This window comes from Moschus berezovskii, chromosome 26 (genome assembly GCF_049115385.1).
Source record: "Moschus berezovskii isolate FMDL1 chromosome 26, NW_MosBer_1.0, whole genome shotgun sequence".
Lineage (NCBI taxonomy): Eukaryota > Metazoa > Chordata > Mammalia > Artiodactyla > Moschidae > Moschus > Moschus berezovskii.
This window is the reverse complement of record NC_142485.1, coordinates 3,971,623-3,993,601: the sequence shown is the minus strand read 5'-3', so window position 1 is coordinate 3,993,601 and position 21,979 is coordinate 3,971,623. Positions and strand designations below refer to the sequence as shown.

The window sequence follows — 21,979 nt, the reverse complement described above, 5'->3', positions numbered from 1 at the left end:
AGTTCAGTCGCTCAGTCGTGTCCGACTCTCCGCGACCCCATGAATTGCAGCACGCCAGGCCTCCCTGTCCATCACCAACTCCCGGAGTTCACTCAAACTCATGTCCACAGAGTTGGTGATGCCATCCAGCCATCTCATTCTCCGTCGTCCCCTTCTCCTCCCGCCCCCAACCTTTCCCAGCATCAGAGTCTTTTCCAGTGAGTCAACTCATCGCATGAGGTGGCCAAAGTATTGGAGCTTCAGCTTTAGCATCAGTCCCTCCAATGAACATCCAGGATTGATCTCCTTTAGAATGGACTGGTTGGATCTCCTTGCAGTATAAGGGACTCTCAAGAGTCTTCTCCAACACCACAGTTCAAAAGCATCGATTCTTCGGCGATCAGCTTTCTTCACAGTCCAACTCTCACATCCATACATGACCACGGGAAAAACCATTGCCTTGACTAGACGGACCTTGGTTGGCAAAGTAATGTCTCTGCTTTTTAATATACTATCAAGGTTGGTCATAACTTTTCTTCCAAGGAGCAAGCGTCTTTTAATTTCATGGCTGCAATCAGCATCTGCAGTGATTTTGGAGCCCAAAAAAATAAAGTCTAACACTGTTTCCACTGGTTTTCCATCTATTTCCCATGAAGTGATGGGACCAGATGCCATGATCTTTGTTTTCTGAATGTTGAGCTTCAAGCCAACCTTTTCACTCTCCTCTTTCACTTTCATCAAGAGGCCTTTGAGTTCCTCTTCACTTTCTGCCATAAGGGTGGTGTCATCTGCATATCTGAGGTTATTGATATTTCTCCCGGCAATCTTGATTTCAGCTTGTGCTTCTTCCAGTCCAGCGTTCCTCATGATGTACTCTGCATATAAGTTAAATAAGCAAGGTGACAATATACAACCTTGACGTACACCTTTTCCTATTTGGAACCAGTCTGTTGTTCCATAAAAACTCAAAATATAGAGATGAAGATTTATTTTAAGAAACCTGACCCTTGAGTTCTGACTCTGCCTTTCCTAGTCCAGTGGTGGGTCAAGCCTGTGTCACTGATGCCACATGTTCAGACAGGCCACCCTCCTGACCTGAAGGCCTGGGTGAAACACCTTCATGGTGCCTGCTGCCCTCCAGCCTCCTCTCCCACAGCACCCGCCCTTCCTCTCTGCATCACCAGGCTCAGTGCATCAGTGTGGTTTTTCGTCTCTCCCCAGCCTTTGCTCTTAAAGGCGTATTTAATGATTATTGTGTCCATAGGTATTACTGTAGTTCTTTGATTTCTCCAGTCATTTAGGCTGTAATTGTGCAGAGGCTTGGCCGTCTGCTCTTCTGAACAGCTTGGAGAGGTGAGGCGCGCACGGCTGCGGGCTTCGCGGTCACTCCTGGGCCCAGATTCTGTTTCCCATCTTGCTGGCTCAGTACCTTAGGTGCGAGTTTGATGTTCAGTGTTCCAGCGCTTGCAGCCAGAGTTTGGCTGTGCTCCTGGCGTCCTGAGCGCCGCGGTCCTGCCCACAGGTTGCCCTCGGTGCCCTGGACGCCGCTCGGCCGGCACCGCTGACCGCCCGGCGCCCTGCCCGCTCGGTTCTCTGCGTTCACTCCTGGTGACCCTGCTTATCTCTGCGCCCCTGCCCACGCGTTTCCGGTCCCCTTTGCCTCGCTTGGCCCCGGCGGCTCCGTTGTCTGCTTTTCTGAGTGCTCACCTCGCATCTGTCCGGTGTCCTCCATGGACTGTGTGGCTCTCCCTCTGCTCTCTCGTTTGCAGCGACTGGCTGGTGATGTCGCCCCGCACGCACTGAGCCAAGCCAGAAACCTCCAGGCCACCTCTGACTTCTCCCCGTCCAGATCTTTTCATGACACTGTCCAGCCACCCAGCACCTTAGGTGCCTCCCCGCCCCAGAGCCCTCATCTAGGACTGGACTCCTCCAGCATCCTGGAATCCTCTACCGTTTTTTATTTTTTATTTTCCAAAAAAAACCCCAATCTGAACATGCCACCTCCTGGATGATAGCTGTTCGTTTCGTGGCAGAACTCTCCGCAAGAACACTCGCGAGCCCGACGTGAACCTCGGCCCCCTCTCCTGCTGCTGTCTGTCCCGCCGCACTGCATGCCAGACACACCAACTTCTTACTATGTTTAGAGGAGGCTTTTCTGCTTTTGCACATACCTTCTTTTTTTCTCCCCAAAATGTCCTTCTCGTTTTCTCTCGCTAAGATCTATTCTTATTTTGCAACTGTTTGTCAAGTTTTCTGGATTTTCTCAAGTTGAAGTCATTGTGCCTCTGTGTGCCCAGCTAAATATTGATCGTGTCTCTATCATGACATCTAACCCCACACTGAGTTTAAAAAAAAAAAAAAGGCTTTGCATGACAGAATAATTTATAAATGGCAAAGCATTTTTCACAGGGTTTCTCTCCATGGTGAGTTGGGGAAAGCAGAGATATGAAAGAGCTTGTGTTCCAGGGCACTTCGGCGGTGGTTCTATTTTGGTCATTTTTGATCCCCATGTACAGTTATCTTCACCTTTAGCAACAAGGAAAGTGTGTCAAACGTCCTGCCACTTTGGAGGATAAGAGCCTGGGCAGAGTGCTTGATGAGAATGGACGACCAACTCTGTTCTCCAAAGTGAGAGCCTTAAATTAAAGACAGAAGGGCCCCGGACTCTTGGAGCTAGGATTTTTTTTTTTTTTTGCTAAGAACAGTCTTTGTGAAACATTGAATACCTTTTTTTAAGCATAAATTTAAGCTAGGAACTGCTTGACCTCTTTTTGTCTTTTTGTTTTATTAATCGTGGAATTAGGCCTGCCTGGTTAATCAGTGTCCTGAGCAAAGATAACCTAGGGGCAGTTGGCACTAGGTAATTCAGTCACTGGCTACAGGTTCAACCAGAAAGGTGGGGGCGGGGGAGGATGGGCTCAGAAAGTATGTATTAGGCTACCTAAGTGAGCATATAATCCTTGGATTTTCAAGCTTGAAAGGATCTAGCCTCTACTGATGGCTGAGGAATGAGGCCTGGAGAAGTCCAGCACCAGCCGGACCCTCACCATTAATGGCTGTTGAACGCCTGACTCTTGTCCAGAATCTCTTCTCAGCTTCCTCAGTATACAGGAAGATGTAACCATGGCTTATGAAGGCGGATCACTGAGAGTACATTAATATAGCTGACTGTGAGACTGAGCCGTCACTGGGGGCAAGTTAGATGGATGATAACAGTAATAGATGCCAGGTACTTTTACTGAATTATCTCGTTGGATCCTCGCCATAACCCTGTGACACAATGTGTTCGCTTCTTATTGCTGCTGTAACAGATTACCATAAGTTAGTGACTTTAAACAACTCAGCTGTATCATCTCAGAGTGCGGAGATCGGAATCCTGAAATGTGTCCCATGGTACTGAAGTCAAGGGGGCTGCACACCTAGTTCCTTCCTAAGGCCGTAGGCGAGAATCCGTTTCCTTGACTATTGATAGCTTCCAGTGGCCGCTCCTTTTCCTTGGCTTATGGGCCCTACCACCGTCTTCACAGGATACCCTTCCAGTCTTTCCCGCATCATCATCCAGTCTTCCCCTTGTCTCTCATTCCCCCTGCGTCCGTCTTCTAAAGAACTTGGTGATTACACTGGGCCTTTGTGATTGTATCGGGCCAGTTGAATATTCCTGGATTATCTCCTCATCATGAAATTCTTAACTTAATCCCATTTACAAAAATATGGTACTGTGTTCACAGGTCCCTGGGACTAGAATGTGGATGAATTTGTGGGGCAGTTGTGCAGAGGGGTACTATTTTACAACTGAGGAAACTCAAAGAGGTTAAGTTACTTCTGTAGACTGAGATGGTTACTAAGGACCAAAGGCATTTATCCTTTACCACTGTCTCTGGAACTGGATTACAAGGAGTGAAAGATAAACGATATAACTGAGCTCACAGTAAATATGATCTAGTATTATTAAAATTTTAGACCAAAAGCGTGCTAAGCCTGCAGTCTGAATTATAAAATGTAATCCATTATAAGGGAAAAGGTTCTAAGCTTTTTTTCCTTCTTTTCAAGGATAACATTCCATAACAGCTCTAGGTGATTCTTGGACTCTAATAGCCACCCTCCACTTAGTCATCTTGCTCGCAGCTGTGAGCTGATATTTTAATTTTCAAAGCTTAAGTAGGCTTCAGTACATGTCTATCCATTGGTCGTAGGTGGCCATTCTGTATGCAGAATAAAGCTTAAAATGTTTGAACCTGACAGCATTTCTTGTTCATTTTTGAAGTCATCGGCCTCATTTCTCTGAATCTCTGTGTCCTCTCAGTTGAGAGGAAATTTAGTTAGCCATTCATCTGAAATGGATGTTTGACAGCCTCATGTCTACATCAGCTTTCCTGAGAAACTCCCTGGTCTGTCAAACACTTCTCACAAAATAGGGCTCCGAGGGCTAAAGATGATGCACGGCCACAGTGCAGCAGCACCGAGGAGCGCTGCGAGGCGCCCTTCTCTGAAGTGCAGAGTGTCCGCTGGAGCATTGCCCTGCTGACAGACCGGCTCATTTCCAGAAAGACAGAAAGAAATCTTTTAAACTCTCGTTTGACTGATAACCCACTTGAAATCCAAAGAAAGCAGCAAAACCTTCCTTTGCGCCTTGACCCCCGGAAGTGCTGCACGGTCAGCTTTGAGGGGGTTAGGAAGGCCCGCCCTCCTTGGGGTGTGTGTGTGTCTCTCTTCTATGCTCCTTATAATTATTTACATGTTATAACATGTTTGTGGGCCATGAATCTTAATCATGAAATAAGTCTTCCATGGAACTAATGCCCAGTTTAAGGAGTCGACCATCACAGTATGGTTGCTGTTGAATCTATATAGAATGTTCCTTGCTCTTCCTAAATCTTGCTTCCTTCCACTGAGATATACTTTATAAGTTTTATATTTATCATTAGGAACTTTTTAAAGTTTTATTATGTGTGTTTATCTCCCTAAATAATAAATATCTAAAATTTTTGCTTGTCTGTAGGCTTTATAGACTCTTGAGAGTCCCTTGGACTGCATGGAGCTCCAACCAGTCCATTCTAAAGGATATCAGTCCTGGGTGTTCATTGGAAGAACAGATGACAAAGCTGAAATTCCAATACTTTGGCCACCTCATGCAAAGAGTTGACTCACTGGAAAAGACTCTGATGCTGGGAGGGATTGGGGGCAGGAGGAGAAGGGGACGACAGAGAATGAGATGGCTGGATGGCATCACTGACTCGATGGACATGAGTTTGAGTGAACTCCGGGAGTTGGTGATGGACAGGGAGGCCTGGCGTGCTGTGATTCATGGGGTTGCGGAGAGTCGGATGTGACTGAGCAACTGAACTAACTGAACTCGGCTTTGTAAAAGTAGTAGCATGCCATATCTACTTTCCTGTAACTTGCTTTTTTGTTCACAATTGTATTCCAAGTTTTATCTACCTACTCCTTAAGGCTAGGATTGGCTCACTTACCCCTGCTGTATAGTATTCTGTTGGGTGAACATATCACTGCATTTGTCCTTCTGTGGATGGACTCTGGGGTTATTTCCTGTTTGAGGAGTTTATTTCCAGTGATTTGCTGATACAAACCACGCTGCTATGTGAATTTTCTTGCACATGTCTCTAGGTGCACATGAGTGAGGGTATCCCTAGGAGCAGAATTGCTGGGTCAGAGGGCAAATGCATTCTTTACTAATTCAAAATTACTTTTCAAAGAAATTGAACCTGTTGACACTCCCCCTAGCATTGTGTTAGAGTTTTGTTGCCCCATGTGCTTGACAATACTTGGTAATGCCAACTCTTGCATTTTACCACCTAAAGTGTATATTACTGTGGCCTCAGAAAGCATCGCCTTTCTAAGGGGTTGAATGTCTTTCATACTTGCTTTCCACTGAGGCTTCCTTTTGTGAAATGTTCGTTTCATCCCTCCATTTAGCTTTTAGTTCATAAGTGTGAGTGTGTATAATGTGGTCAGATATATTAATCTATTCTTTTATGCCACGTGATTTTTAAATTTTGCTTAAGAACTCCTTCCATCCCTATTCTGCATTGTTTCTAATTTTTTTTTTCATTTTACCTTCCTATTTTAAGTTTACAATGCATCCTGGAATGGATTTTTCTCTTCGATGGCATGAGATAGGAATTCAATTTCATTTTTTTTTCATATGAAAAATAATTACACTAGCGTGATTTCCCCCCTTGGTCTTCAGTGCTAAGGATTTCATAAATTAAAATTTTGATTCCGTGAGACTTCTTTTGGTCTTTTCTATTTCACTGGACAGTTTGCTTCTGTATCAACACCTCATCTTTCTCTCCTTGCCCCCTTTGGTTGTCCATTCTTCTGCTTTCTCTAAGGATCTTGGATCTTTATCTCCGTAATTCACTATGTCGAAGGTCAGCCAGTTTCTTGGGAGTGTCCTGACAGATGCCATGGTGGATCAATAACAAAATGAACAGGGCTATCTCTTGCCCATGGTGATTTCCCGTTGTAGCACAGACCAGTAGGTTATCCAGTCCCCATTGCAACCAGGGTGAGCGGGAGAAACGGGAGCAAGAATATGTTCTGTCACTTTTTCTCTAGGATTGCACTTTACACTCTTTCTCATACTTGCCAGCATATCACTCTGTTGACTTAATCTGTTTCTTCTATACAGCTGTCACCCAAGGCTGCCCTAACTCTGCACCTGTAACTTCCTATTTACACTCTATATTCAATGCGTTACTTTATACTGTGCCCTCTCAATTTTATCTGACTTTTTATCAGGTCCTCTTATATACATGCTTATGTTATCTCCACTGCTCATGACCGTTCAGTAATGGTCATCCGCTCTGTCTTCATCCAAATCAATACAGTTTTTTTCACAGGAAAAACTCAATAGCTCAGTTGACATTAATGAATTAACTGTTGTTCAACTCAGGTATTCATTCTTTGCCATTCAGGTCATATTCTACTATCTCACCCCGGGATACCTTATAAGACTTTGTCAAGCATCTTGCTAAAATAGGTCTACAATGCCATTGGGATGTCCGTGATTATTCAGTTGCTAAGTTGTGTCTGACTCATTGCAACCCCGTGGACTGCAGCACGCCAGGCCCCCTCCACTGTCTCCTGGAAGTTTGCTGAGGTTCATGTCCATTGAGTTGGTGATGCTGTCTAACCTTCTTATCCTCTGCTACCGCTTTCTCCTGCCACCTTCAACCTTTCCCAGCATCAGGGTCTTTTCCAGTGAATCTGCTCTTCGCATCAAGTGGCCAAAGTATTGGAGCTTCAGCTTCAGCATCAGTCCTTCCAATGAATATTCAGGGTTGATTTCCTTTAGGACTCATTGGTTTCATCTCCTTGCAGTCCAAAGGACTCTTGAGAGTCTTCTCCAGCACCGCAATTCAAAAGCATCAATTCTTCGGTGCTCAGCCTTCTTTATGATTCAACTCTCACATCTATACATGACTACTGGACAAACAATAACGCTGACTGTATGACTTTTGTGGGCAAAATGATGTCTCTAGGTTTACCATAGCCTTCCTCCAAGGAGAAAGCATCTTTGAAGTGCATGACTGCAGTCACCATCCACAGTGATTTTGGAGCCCAAGAAAGTTAAATCTACCACTGCTTCCACTTTTTCCCCATCTGTTTGCCATGAAGTGATAGGACCAGATGCCATGATCTTAGTTTCTGGAATGTTGAGTTTTAAAGCAGCTTTTTCACTCTCCCTTTTCATGCTCATCAAGAGGCTCTTTAGTTCCTCTTCACTTTCTGCAGTTAGAGTGGTATATCATCTGCATATCTGAGGTTGTTGATATCGGTATACCTTGATATAAATGCACATAGTATATAATTTGATGCACTTGTGGTGTCGTATTGTCAAATAGCATGTATCATGTATCATATATTTGTTTATGTCTCCTCTCAAGCCCATTGCTGCTCTTTATTGATTACCTCGCTTACCTTCTTTCAGTAGTACTCATAAGCCATGAATTTACACATAACTTTTGGCATTGTCGGCGTGCCAACAATGGTGGGAAATAAGGGGATGCCGTTATTTCCCACAGCCCCATTCTCCCCTTGCTGCCCTCAGATCCCTTTTTTGAAAATCAAGACAGAATTTACTTTCCTGATCTACAGCAACAAGGAAACATTGTAAGCTGTTGGTTTGTTCCTCTCCATTACTTCCGATGACCTGGTGGGTCTGAGCCGGGAAACTTCAGCACAGTTGGGTGCTCACTTTCAATCTTCTCATTTTTCCAGTCTGCTGCTAACATTAAGGGGCTTCCCTGGCGGCTCAGACAGTAGAGAATCCGCCTGCAGTGCAGGAGACCCAGGTTTGATTCTTGGGTCGGGAAGATCCCCTGGAGAAGGGAATGGCTACCCACACCAGTATTCTTGCCTGGGAAATTCCATGGACAGAGGAGCCTGGCAGGCTACAGTCCATGGGGTCACAAAATATCAGACATGACTGAGCGACTAACACTTTCACTAACATTAACCATTTCAGATCTCTTCTTTACAGTTTGAAGACCATTCTTCCTGATGAAAATTACAAAAGCCACAAGGAGAGGGACTGTTTTCCTTCCTCCTAGTCATATGCTAACATTGCACCATCTGGCTCAAGCCAGGGGTTTAGCCCTTCCTGTTCTTCTTGCCCTGAACATAATCAAAATGCATTTTTACTTACTCAGCATTTTCTCAGCAAGCTTCAGCTCATCCTTGACTTCAGCTTTATTGATGTCATTTGGACATGTGACCATGCTACCAACAAGCAAATTATGCTCAGAAAAGTGGGGAAAAAAAGCTTGTCCAGACTTAGTGAAGCCAAACCTCAAACAAACACCAATATTGTTGGTGACTCTGGTAATTAATTCTGCTGAGAGCTTGTTCCCAAAGGGGGACTGGAGACTAAGAGATGGGTTTGATTACTTGATATTGGGACACCCATCCACTCTATATGTGATGCTGCTACCATATGGCAAAGAACATTCTTTGCAATATCTATGGGATGTCTCTGAAATAACAGCTGTGTCTAAGAATAGCAATACTGTCCATTGTGTTGATTTTCAGTAGCTATTGCCAAGCACATAGTAGTCCTCAACAGAATTTTGTTTATTGGCAAATGGGAACAATACAAATGGGAGGAGAGGAAAGAAAAATTATTTCCTTCAAGTCACCTGATGGACTAAAATTGATAATGTGGATTTAATTTTTTTTATTACCTTTGGACTGACCTGACATTTGTCACTTTAAGATTCTGGCCACTTTGATCCACAGAGAAACATTAGTGGTGAAAACAGGGAATCTGCTTCTTGGAAAATGCTTTGCTTCAACAGATTAAAGACATACAAGCTAGAGGAAGTATGCAAATCTTCCTTGTTTGAATGGAAAGGAAAGGAAGCAATAGAAGGAATAAATGGAAATTTTCAAATCTGCTCTTCTGATATTTTTGATAAAAGCCTCTGGGAGTGAGTCAAGAAGGAAGAAGACTGACAAACTCTTCTGGGCTAGAGATATTTTAATACTAATAATGCAAGTTCAAAACATCCCAGAACAACAACTAATATTTTCTCTTGAATATCAGTAATTCAAACTGCTTACTGAGAGCACTCAGTGAACCCTCTGTGTTAAGTTTGCAGAAAAGGGTGTATATGTGTAGACATATGGGAGAGAGAGAATCGTTTTTCTTTTCTTAGGGTTCCATGTATTCCAGAGCTTTGCAAAACTTAGCTTGTTTAACAACTCCTGGTTCCATGTGTAATAATCTCTAAGTTTGTTCAAATCCTTTTGGCAGAAATGATAGATTACTAATCAGTTCCCTGCATGTTTGTATTGATTCTATATCTCACTGGGCTTCCCTGACAGCTCAGTTGATAAAGAATCCGCCTGCAAAGTAGGAGACCCCAGTTTGGTTCCTGGTTTGGGAAGATCCCCTGGAGAAGGGATAGGCTACCCACTCCAGTATTCTTGGGCTTCCCTTGTGGCTCAGCTGGTAAAGAATCTGTCTGCAATGCAGGAGACAGTCCTTGGGTTGGGAAGATCTGCTGGAGAAGGGAAAGGCTAATGTACTCCAGTATTCTGGCCTGGAGAATGGACTGTATAGTCCATGGGGTCCCAAAGAGTCGGACACGAATGAGCAACTTTCACTTCACTGTATCTCACTGTTCAATCTTGCTTAAACATTCATGTAAACAGAGACCCTTTTTTGGTTTAAAAAAAAAAAAGTACTCAATGATGTGAACTATGTTAACTGGTGACTAGCTGGAAGGAAGAGGTTTTCCTCAGTCACAGATCCAACTTCAGTGCAGGGTTTGCTATTTTTAATCACAGAACTTTGAAGCATAATTCAGTTAAAGAGGGAGGAAGTTGTCAGGGGAGGGTAGCTAAAAGTTCATGCTAAATTTGCTTAGAACCAGATTGTGTTCATTAATATTTATACATCTCTGGTTGGGAAGGGCGATTATGCTCCTTTAAAAACATTGGGTATTCATTTTCCGCGTATCGCGTGGCCTTCTGATCGGGGAAGGTGGGTTTTCATTGTACGATCAATGGAGATACAGATGGGAACCATCTGGCGCCTCATCGCTCGTCTGTCAGAGCCTTGTCTTGTCTCTCACATGTCAACGATGAATGGAAGGATTTCAGTCTCTAGCTGAACAATGCAGCTTGAATCCCTCAGCTAGCCAAGGGGTTTTTTGGCAAGCGCTGATGGGCTTAATATTTTAAAGAAACCAGCAATCATTTTAATTCATTAGTTGAGGCCTGTTGTTCTCGGCAGTGTTTTTGATTTGTATTTTGGGCATTGGCTTTGTTTTTGACTCACAAGCGTATTCCATATGGGTGTAGCTTCTTTTACATGGTGCGACTCGTGGGGGTAGAAGTGGGAGTTTTATCAGATAAAATGACCAAAATGCTGAGAGTTTCTTTGAATCATCTTCTGTATTAACTATGACTCATATTATGAGTTACCAAAAATCTCCTTGTTAGCTGAGAGCATAAATCAGAGAACATAGAATTAACCCAACTAGAGACAATGCATCTAAAACTCCATGTCTCTGCTCTGCCTTGAGATAGGAAAATTGGTGCCTACCTATCTGAGAGCGCCTTGGGTCCACACTCTTGTGGCTGGCTGGCTGTCTGTGAGTTCTGGGCTAGAAGCAAAGTGACAACCCCACGTGGTTAGCTTTGACAGTCATAATCCAGCTAATAAAAAACAGGTTGGTTTTCCTGCATTCCACATTGAGAAGAAAGAGGTGAACCACAGAAAAGCAAGTTGATGCCAGAGCCTTATTCAGAAACTCATTTCTAGGGTACAGCCTGGGTTTGTTAGAGACTCACCCCAGCTCGTTCCGCCTGCCAAGACTGTGGTGGCCTTTGCAGCAGTTATAAGCCTACCCCTGACGTGTGTCGGGGCTCTGGTTAAGAGAGCATGTAACAGGCAAGTTCTGTCATTGAACTGTAATGATTGTTGTGTTAATATGTAGTGCTTACTACTTGCCAGGCCCCGTTCTACAGTGCTATGTAGACTTTCATTCATTTAATCCTTGTTACCACTCCAATAGGCAAGTTCTATTATTATCCTCATTTGACAGATAAACTGAAGACCAAAGAGATTAAGATCTAGAGATTGTCGTACTGAGTGAAGTAATATCATCTGATATCGTTTTTATGTGGATGTTAAAAAGGGCGGGGTTACGAATGAATTTATCTACAAAACAGAAGTGGAGTCACAAATATAGAAAACAAACTTGCGGTTACCAGGTGGGAAAGGAAGGAAGGATTGAATTAGGAGATGGGAACTGACATTTATACACTATTATATATGGAATAGGTAACTACTAAGGACCTCCTGTACAGCACAGGGAACTCTGCACCGTCCTCTGTAATGGCCTATATGGGCGAACAGTCTGAGAAAGAGCGGATATATGTACGTGTATATGTATAACCGATTCCCAGGTGGTGCAGTGGTGAAGAATCTTCCTGCCAGTGCAGAAGATGCAGGAGACATGGGTTCAATTCCTGGGTCGGGAAGATCTCCTGGAACAGGAAACGGCAACCCACTCCAGTATTTTTGCCTGGAAAATTCCATGGACAGAAGAGCTACAGTCCATGGGGTCACAAAGAGTTGGGCACAGCTGAGCACCTAAGCACATAACGGATTCACTGCTGTGCCCTAGAAGCTAACACAACGTTGTAAACCAACTATATTCCAATAAAAGTTTAAAAAGAAGAACTTGCCCAAGTTCCATAGCTTTCAAATGGCAGCGTGGGGATTCCAATCCAGACAACCAGGCTCTGAAGTCTGCGTGCTTATCCTGCAAACGGTCTCTCACGGTCACCATGGGAGATAAAGGTCATTCTTGTTATTTCTGTTTTAAAGGTGAGGAGACTAAAACATGTCCTTAGGCTACAATTTTTATATCAATTGTAGCTATGGAGCCAGGACTCAGACTTTCTGAATCCCATTCTCTTCATACAACGGAGGATTCAGAACAATCACCGTGAGGCCCCACAGGATAATCATCAGAGAAGGACTGTATTTGTTCGGTGGAAAACAGGCCTAGGAAAAGGAACTATACTGATTCTGTACAGATTTACAGTAATGTAATCTGGCCTTGGACTGCAAGGAGATCCAACCAGTCCATCCTAAAGGAGATCAGTCCTGGGTGTTCATTGGAAGGACTGATGTTGAAGCTGAAACTCCAATACTTTGGCCACCTCATGCGACAAGTTGTCTCACTGGAAAAGACCCTGGGATTGGGGGCAGGAGGAGAAGGGGACAACAGAGGATGAGATGGCTGGATGGCATCACTGACTCGATGGACATGAATTTGAGTGAACTCCGGGAGTTTGTGATGGACAGGGAGGCCTGGCGTGTGGTGATTCATGGGGTCGCAGAGTCGGACATGACTGAGTGACTGAACTGAACTGAACCTGAACAGATGATTATAGTTTACTTCTGATGAATATGGAACTGAAATGAACTCATTCTGATGCCACTCAATTGAGTGCTTACTATATTTTTCTTGCTTCTAACTACTGATGGGCTCGATAAGGGACAGAAATGGTATGGACCTAACAGAAGCAGAAGATATTAAGAAGAGGTGGCAAGAATACACAGAAGAACTGTACAAAAAAGATCTTCACGACCAGGATAGTCACGATAATGTGATCACTGACCTAGAGCCAGACATCTTGGAATGTGAAGTCAAGTGGGCCTTAGAAAGCATCACTACGAACAAAGCTAGTGGAGGTGATGGAATTCCGGTTGAGCTATTTCAAATCTTGAAAGATGATGCTGTGAAAGTGCTGCACTCAATATGCCAACAAATTTGGAAAACTCAGCAGTGGCCACAGGACTGGAAAAGGTCAGTCTTCATTCCAATCCCAAAGAAAGGCAATGCCAAAGAATGCTCAAACTACCGCACAATTGGACTCATCTCACACGCTAGTAAAGTCATGCTCAAAATTTTCCAAGCCAGGCTTCAGCAATATGTGAACCGTGAACTCCCAGATGTTCAAGCAGGTTTTAGAAAAGGCAGAGGCACCAGAGATCAAATTGCCAACATCCGCTGGATTATGGAGAAAGGAAGAGAGTTCCAGAAAACTATCTATTTCTGCTTCATTGACTATGCCAAAGCCTTTGACTGTGTGGATCACAATAAACTGTGGGAATTCTGAAAGAGATGGGAATACCAGACCACCTGACCTGCCTCTTGAGAAACCTGTATGCAGGTCAGGAAGCAACAGTCAGAACTGTACATGAAACAACAGACTGGTTCCAAATAGGAAAAGGTGTACGTCAAGGCTATATATTGTCACCTTGCTTGTTTAACTTCTATGCAGAGTACATCATGAGGAACGCTGAGCTGGAAGAAGCACAAGCTGGAATCAAGATTGCCGGGAGAAATATCAATAACCTCAGATATGCAGATGACACTACCCTTATGGCAGAAAATGAAGAGAAACTCAAAAGCCTCTTGATGAAAGTGAAAGAGGAGAGTGAAAAGGTTGGCTTGAAGCTCAACATTCAGAAAACAAAGATCATGGCATCTGGTCCCATCACTTCATGGGAAATAGATGGAAAAACAGTGGAGACAGTGTCAGACTTTATTTTTTTGGGCTCCAAAATCACTGCAGATGCTGATTGCAGCCATGAAATTAAAAGGTGCTTACTCCTTGGAAGGAAAGTTATGACCAACCTTGATAGTATATTAAAAAGCAGAGACATTACTTTGCCAACCAAGGTCCGTCTAGTCAAGGCAATGGTTTTTCCCGTGGTCATGTATGGATGTGAGAGTTGGACTGTGAAGAAAGCTGATCACCGAAGAATTGATGCTTTTGAACTGTGGTATTGGAGAAGACTCTTGAGAGTCCCTTGTACTGCAAGGAGATCCAACCAGTCCATTCTAAAGGAGATCAATCCTGGGTGTTCGTTAGAAGGAGTGATGCTAAAGCTGAAACTGCAATACTTTGGCCACCTCATGCGATGATTTGACTCACTGGAAAAGACTCTGATGCTGTGAGGGATTGGGGGTGGGAGGAGAAGGGGACGACCGAGAATGAGATGTCTGGATGGCATCACCGACTCTGTGGACATGAGTTTGAGTGAACTCAGGGAGTTGGTGATGGACAGGGAGGCCTGGCGTGCTGTGATTCATGGGGTCGCGGAGAGTCGGACATGACTGAGCGACTGAACTGAACTGAACTGAACTGAAGTACTGATGAAAGAAATCTTTAATATGCAAAAAACTTTTTCAGTTCAACAGGAAGAAAATGGAATAGTCAGATTTTTAAAAGAATGGATAAAGAATGAAAATAAATATAAGTGGGCTATAAATTTTTTTTTATTAGATTTTTTATTTTTTATTTTTTTAATGTAATTAATTTATTTTTTATTGGAGGCAAATTATTTTACAATATTATATTGGTTGTTTTTGCCATACATTGATAGAATTTGCCCCGGGTTTACATAAGTTCCCCCTCCTGAACCCCCCTCCCACCTCCCTCCTCCCTTTATCCTCCCTCTGGGTCATCCCCGCATGCCAGCCCCGAGCATCCTATAACATGCATTGACCCTGAACTAGTGATTCGTTTCACATATGACAACATAAATGACGAGAAGAATTAACTTCATTAAAGGACAATAGGAGCTCATCCTGTTACTAAAGTGACACAGATTAAATAAAGCGGTGATATATAGTATCACACACTATGGTGTGAGGGGCTTCCCAGGTGGCTCAGTGGTAAAGAATCTGCCTGCCAGTGCAGGAGATGCAGGTTCTATCCCTGGGTCAGGAAGATCCCCTGGAGGAGAATGTGGAAGCCTACTCCAGTATTCTTGCCTGGAGAATCCCATGGACAGAGGAGCCTGGTGGGCTATAGTCCCTGGGGTCACACACAGTTGGACACGACTGAGCACGCGTGACCACGCATGGGGCAAGGGAGCCGGTGCTTTCTTCTGCTAGTAAGAGTGCTTATTTTTTTGAAAGGACAGTTTGTCAACGTGTATCAATAACTTTAAAGGGTATACACACTTTGACCTATGAATATCACATCTAGGGATTGATGCCAAGAATACCATCATGAACGTGAACAAAAACTTTTTTAGTAATCAAAGAAAACATTATCTGTAAAAGCAAAAATCTGGAACAACCACTGAAGATTCAAGAAAATATATTTGGGATATTCCTATGATGGAAAAAGGGCTTTCCAGGTGGCAGAGTGATAAAGAATCTACCTGCCTATGCGGGAGACTTGGGTTCGATCCCTGGGTCAGAAAGATCCCCTGGAGGAGGAAATGGTAACCCAGTCTAGTATTCTGGCCTGGAGAATCCCATGGACAGAGGATCCTGACGGACTACAGTCCATGGGGTTGCAAAGAGTCAGACACAGCTGAGCGACTGGGTGCAACAACAGCATGATGGAGAAAAGGCAGATTTAAATATGTCTAAAAACATTTAGTAACGCAGTAGGATATAAAGGATGTGTTAAGTGACAAAGCAGGTTAAGAAGGTTGTAAAACAATGTGTGCAATACAGTCCTTTATGTGAAAAGCAAATTGATATCAAAATAATAATGTTATTTCAAAGTAGTAGTGTACTTTTATTCTTTACGTTTTTCCTTTGTGTTAAAAAATGAATAAAAAATCAGAAATGAAATAGTACTTTTGATTTGTTAAAAATTCTGCTACCAGATTTTTATAATCCTGTAAGAAATGTTACGTTAATGAGTGTAAGAAGGGCTTCTAGATTTTTGCACATTTAGTGAGGTTTGAGGCACAGCGAAGGGACAGAGAATCAGGTGGCCCTTTCCATTTGTATCATAGCACAGCGGTTCTCCTGAGGTCTGCGTTCTGACTCAGGAGGTGTGGAGGGGGGACAAAAATGTGCATTTCTAAGAAGTACCCCAAAGTCTGAACTATTTCAAACGTGTTCTCAGTCATAGCTGGACATCAGAATCCCTTAGGGAGCATAAAAAAAAAAAAGCCCAGAACAATTAGGTCAAACCTCTGGGTCTTGGATTGGAAGGACTCCAAGTGCTTCTAGCAGTTGGCTAGAGCTGAGCCTGCCACCATGCTTCCAAGCCACCATGCTAATCCTGCATTTCAGAAATTAAAACGCTGAAGCCCTCTGTCTTCAATTAACTGAACTATACGTACTTTGAAGATCCTCAGTCACCAAGCACGTAGTTTCAGTAGAATGAGTCTCCACTGACAGGCTGAAAGTATCCCTGGAAAGCATTTTACAAAAATGTTTCTATTTTAAAATGTTGTCTTCTGCTGGATTAGGGTAGAGAATTTTTCCTCCGAGAACCATTTGTGGTGAAGTAAATAAAAGTTTTCTTGAAGTAGGCCATATATACCTGGGTGTTCATTCTTCTTAAAGCATCACCTTGTATCACAGTGTAGTGAATCTACCATGTTGTGTTAGTTTCAGGGGCTGCTCCGTTATGTAGCGCTGTGACATACCCCTTTGAAAAGGCTGGGGCTAAGGCGCTATTGAATGTCTGTTTTACACCCAAAGCCAGAGTCTGACACGTGATGACGTTGATACTTGGAGGTCAGCCATGCGTGGCTGAAGTATCTGAATCGGCTCCACCCCCAACACATGTTGTGTTCCAGATGCGTCTTGTGGGCTAAATTCTCCGGGACACAGAATTTACATCCACATGGAAATGATGGTTGTTGAGCCACCCTTTTCAAAACTCACAATGGAATCAAGCAAACTGGCAGCAGAGCAGGTTTTTCTCATCCACCCTCCCTGTCTTTACTTCCTGAGAACTCTCACGTCTACGGCAGGCGACCCTCCCCAGTGAAGTCGCTTCCCGCTCTATAACAAACTGCCCTGAAGCTCAGTGGCTTCAGGGAACAGTGACTTGCCATTTCTCACAGTTCTGTGGGGCGGACTTCGAGTAGGGTTGGCCGGGCAGTTCTTTTGCTCTATTTGGCATCGGTTGGGGGTCACTCACTCAGCCTGTTCAGCCTGTGGCTGGGCTGGGCTGGCCTGGAAGCTCCAAGAAGCTTTTAATCAACTCTGGCTGAGCTGATGTTTCTCCTGAGGCCTTGCCACACAAGCTGGGATCGGTATTCTTAACAATGGGTGGTGGACGGGACTCAGAAGTCTCCCATGGGAGCGGGCTTCCAAGAAGGAAGAAGCAGAAGCTTCCAGTCCTCTTAAGTCTGGGCTAAGAAATCCAAGGAGAAGGGGGAGGCAGAGGAGGAGATGGTTGGGTGACATCACTGACTCAATGGACATGAGTTTGAGCAAACTCCGGGAGATGCTGGAGGACGGGGAAGCCTGGTGTGCTGCAGTCCATGGGGTGCAAAGGGTCGGACAGGACTTAGGACTGGACAATAACAAGAAGTCCTGGGACCCAGCACATCTCTTCTTCACATTCTACTGGGCAAAACAAGTTACAAGGCTGCCCCAAGTGTCGGAAGGAAGAGAATGGCATCCTACCTCCAGCGGGGGAATGGCTGGTGCTCTCACGGAGAAAAGCGTTAGTGGCCGTCTCTTCAGACTGTCTCCTGTTCAGCCCCTTCCATGCTGCATTCTGGAAGGGGCTGACATGTGAGGTCTTAACTCTTCCAAGTAGGACCCACCAGTGTGGGCGTGTCCCAGAAGTTGAAGGGCAGCCAGAGATGCAAAAATTCCTCTGCAGCAGCTAGAAGAATGGTGAATTCATGCCTATCCATCTTGCAGCTTCTGTTTTGTCATAAAGAAGCATGAAATCTAAGTTTGCATCTGGGGAGAAGATGCAGGAGAGTGGCCGTTTCAGGGTTAGTTTCTGTTGTCTGGGAAATCCCAGTAACAGTGAAGTAAGCAGAAGTTTGTTTCTCCTGTGAAGTTCGGCCCTGGAGGGCTGGCGTAGCTTCTCTAAGCCCACTGCTCTACCCCAAAACGAAATTGGAAAAATGGCAACTCTCGCGTAACTACTGCTCAGATCAATTCCGTATCCTTGATTCAGATGGTCCTAATTCCTCACTCATGGATCTTTGACTCTGGGCAATTATCCATCCATGCCACCAAGTTTCCTAAATGTCCGCTTTTTATGAAAATAATACAGTGTATAGGCTTCGTGAACAATTGCAGATAGAATTTCAAGCTTTACAACATTTGCCAAGCTCCCCAAAGATACTTAAATGTTAAATGAGTGATTACTAGCAAGTTGCATTTCCCTTTTTTATGAAAAGCACATGAAATCGTTGTTACAATCATTGTCAGTTGAAGCAGTGAGACATCGTACTCAGGAGAAGAGACAGACACATCAATGCTGCTTTGAGTATTTTTATTGGTGGGGGAGAAGGAGCACCGGACTAGGAATCAGATAGGGAGAGAATCAGAGAAGCACACATCTTCAGGAAAATCACTACATTTTTAAAAATTTTATTTTTATTTTTTTTAACACCAAAAACATTTTGTGTTGGGGTTTAGCCGATTCACAGTGTTGTGCTAGTTTGAGGTGAACAGTGAAGAGACTCACCCATACACGTGTATCCATTCTCCCCCAAACCCCTGGCCCATCCAGGCTGCCACGTAACACTGAGCAGAGCTCCCTGTGCTGTACAGTAGGCCTTTGTTGGTGATCCATTTTAAACACAGCACTGTACACATGACCTTCCCAGAGTCCTTAACGATGCCTTCCCCCCGGCAACCAGGAGTTCATTTTCTAAGCCTGTGAGTCTCTCTCTGTTTTGTAGGTTCATTTGTTTCCTTTTAGATCCCACATGTAAGGAATGTCATAGGATATTTCTCCTCTGTCTGATGTGCTGCACTCTGTCTGACGATCTCTAGGTCCATCCGTGTTGCTGCAAGCGGCCTTATTTCCTTCTTCTCAGTGGCTGAGGGATATTCCATTGTAAACACGTACCACATCATTATCCGTTCATTCGCCGGTGGGCGTGTAGGTTGTTCCCGTGCCTTGGCCACTGTAAACTGCTGCAGTGAACACTGGGTGCGTGTATCTTTTCAGGCCATGTTTTTCTCGAGATATACATCCCGGAGTGGGATTGCAGGGTCCTTTGGTAGCTCTGTTTTCAGCTTAAGGAACCTCCATACTGTGGCTGCCCCAATTTACATTCCCCCGGTGCAGGAGGGGTCCCTTCTCACCACACCCTCTCCAGCATTTGTTGTTTGTGCATTTTTTGATGGCAGTCATTCTGACCGGTGTGAGGTGTTATCTCCCTGTAGTTTTGATTTGCATTTCTCTAATAATTAGCGGGGAAATCACTAAATTTTATTTAGAAAGAGTCTTGGGATCTGTAAAATGGGGACGGGAACCCGGGGTCTGTGGACAGTGTATAGGAAAGGAGACATCAAACGTAATGATGGTGGGAAAGCGAGGCCCGTGTCATTGCCTCAGCGCCAGGCAGTTTGCTTTCTCTGATTTTGTGAATAGCGCGAGCATCACTGTGTTGCTGCTATGCTTCATTCTGAGTGCTCCAGTAAAACCAGTGAGAATGCGGCTTCTGCCCATTCTGCAGCCTTTTTACTCTTTAGCTCGGGTGCTGGGGCTGGGCTCTGAGTGGCACCTCCGGGGGGAATTGTGACTCAAGTCACAAAGCCCGAAGACCTGGGAGAGGTTCAAAGGAAAGAAAGACATTGTGACGACGGCTGACCTGTGTGTCCTCAGGGCTGGGCCGGTGGGTGCTCTCCCCAGCTCCCACCTCATCCATCCCTCACCTGGGCCCTCCATGGCCCACGCATCATTAGACCCATTCCCAGCAGAGGAACCAGCCTTAGAGAGATGGTTGACTTAAGAGCAAAGTACTGGAGCCAGAGTTTAAGTACCATAAACTCCTGAGCCCGTGCGCACTCCCCCGTGCCCACCGGGGACCCCAGGACCAGCTCTCCAAGACCAGAGAGTGGACGAGAGAAGATGCAGCACCGAGTCTGGTACCCAGGCTGACGGTGCAGGCCTGGGACCTGGGCCAGCTCCCACGCCCCGCTCAGAAGGGCCCGTGCTCCGCCTACCCCTCTGCTGGCGCTCTCTCACAGTTCCTAGTGATTTCTGAACACGTGACTCTCATGTTCATTTTCTACTGGACCTCATGAAGGTAGCCAGACCTGGGAGACACTCGGGAGAGAGAAAGGCCAGAGAGACTAGCCTCCCTTATTTCTCCAAGGAGACACAGGCGAAGCAAAGGCAAAGGACGGAGACATTAATACCTACGGGAACGGACTGTGTGCCGGGCAGGCATCCAGCCACTGTTAAGCCTGCTAATCATTTTCACCTCCAGAACATTTCTCAGAGGTAAATAAGTTCTTCCTGTCATAGATAAGGAATCAGGTTCTCAGGGAGGTGAAACCATTTGCATAAGATTCTGCCTCTGGGAGGAGCTGGGGTTCCAGGCCAGGTGTGTCTGAAGTCACAGCTCTCCATGCTATTGAGATTAAAAACAAACAAAAACCTTCTCACCGGTTTGTTATTATGAGGTGACTTTCCACCTCTGCAGAAATAAACTGTGATTAAAGTGTACAATAATGTAGAATCATTATCTGTAAAACTTACCAACTTATTTCTGGTTGGGCCTGACCTAATGAAAGATTCTCAAAGATAGAAGCTGTGATAGGTAAACATGATCAAGATGTGATGTCTGGAATGACTAGACATGGGACGAGGCAGTGTTATTTTTAGAAGCTCATTGCATCAGGCTTCTTAAATCTATGAATAGCAGTCAACTAGGAGTCCAGAGACCTGAATTCTACTCTTGGCTCTCAGTAAGTACGCTTGGGTAAGTCATTTGACTTCTCAGACTCTCAACAATGAATTGAAGGAGGCGGCTCTTACAACTATGATCAAAAATGTTCCGTGATAATCAGCACCCTAAGTGGAATTCCTTTTTTATGCCCAGGGCAGGAAGCTCTAATGGGCTTTTCATTTGGGGGAGGGGGGATGTGCTTAAGCCAGTGGGAGGAGGGAGAAGAGAGAGGAGAAAGGACCTTCCCCCAGTGCACTGGGGCTCCCTGAGCACGCTGTCTGTCTCACCCTGCCCGAGGGCCGCGGGCTCTGTTTCTAGGAGCTTGCGGGGTTGCTTGATGACGCTGAGCCTGCCTTCAGGCTGGGAGAGGTGGTGCAGTGTGTTTGTCCGCGGAGAGACGGGAGGAGCTCTAAATTCACCTCCTGCTTCTCAATCATGATTTGACTCATCTGCTTTCTGCTCCGATGCCCTGTGGTCCAGACCTGACTGCCACGTCCTAGGAACTGCCCTGCAAGTGACTGGGGGAATGGCTTCACAGACGTGGGGCCTGCTCAGCGGACAGAGTGCTGTGTTGATAAACAGTGTCTGCCGTGGGCCCTGGATGTGTGGAGGATGGGACCAGGTCCCATCTGTTAGCTACTGACCATCCCTAGCGGAGCGTAGACTTTAAAGCAGTATTTGTTGGCTGACCGAGCAAGCATTTCTGTCAGTGTTAACTTTGTTGTATCTATGAGAAAAGTGTAGTCCCAGAAGTTGGCTAAGAAGATTCTCGAAAATTTAGGGCATTGCCCAATGGAAGTGAATTACATGGAG

General features: G+C 44.8%; 1 protein-coding gene across 7 annotated transcripts in view; it reads left to right on the top strand.

The window, feature by feature from the left end:
- Positions 1-21,979, top strand: part of THRB (thyroid hormone receptor beta) — a 432,236-nt gene that overhangs the window by 68,142 nt on the left and 342,115 nt on the right. Inside the window, exon 1 of one of the 7 annotated variants that reach the window (XM_055416743.2) lies at positions 14,221-20,718. The exons of the other annotated variants lie outside the window; for them this stretch is intronic. The gene's annotated coding sequence lies outside the window, so the exon portion shown is untranslated. Of the gene's footprint in view, positions 1-14,220; positions 20,719-21,979 lie in introns of those variants that run through there. 7 annotated transcript variants of the gene reach the window in all.